Genomic DNA, 818 nt, shown 5'->3' with positions numbered 1-818 from the left:
AAAAGTGAACATCCCATAAATGTGTCAGCCAATCAAAACACTGCATTTGACAAAAAAGTGTTTCAAAACAACAACACAAATGTGCAAAGCCACTTGGGTGAACATGGGCCTTTAAAGCATGATTTGTTATGTCTTTCATTAAAATGAACCCACTCCAGAAAAAGAAATTGTAAAAGTAAACATGCTTATAAGTCCAAGGAAATATTCTCAAAGATTTTTCATTTTCAATTTAGGCTTTTGTCTTCAAATTTTAAAGTAAGGGCAAGAGTCTGACCACTATAACCAGGGCTAAAGAGACAATTAAGTTGACCTATTAAATTCCAAAATAAAAGACAAAATTATACGAGTCGCAATCAATGTCAGATTTATGCTCTCTTTACCTTGGACCTAGCTACAATATATTAAAAAACTTAAAGAAAATCCCAGTGGCTCATGAAACATACATGAAGAAGACCAGAGTCCAGAGCCCTTTCGTCTATATTCACTCAAACCATCATACATGTACCACATATTATTATAATAAAAGGTACAAATGTAGTGACCCCCATTCCACAGTGTTGCCCCATACAATGTAAAGCATTTCCCAAACAAAAAAATTGATTGTGGCGTGTTTGACAACTTAAGATTACCTCCTCTGCTAAGCAAATCAACTGAAAAAACAAGAAATGATTTCAAATTCAACATAACACGACGGCTGCTAACCCTAGCCCCCGCGCAATGCCATGAGGTGTCTGCATGTCCATGTTCATCAAAAGTCACATCCTCATTGAAAGGGATTTCTTCTGCTGGCTTGTTAGAAAATTTCCTTCCACACTTGG

This window comes from Montipora foliosa, chromosome 2 (genome assembly GCF_036669935.1).
Source record: "Montipora foliosa isolate CH-2021 chromosome 2, ASM3666993v2, whole genome shotgun sequence".
Classification (NCBI taxonomy): Eukaryota; Metazoa; Cnidaria; class Anthozoa; order Scleractinia; family Acroporidae; genus Montipora; species Montipora foliosa.
This window is presented reverse-complemented; position numbering follows the sequence as displayed.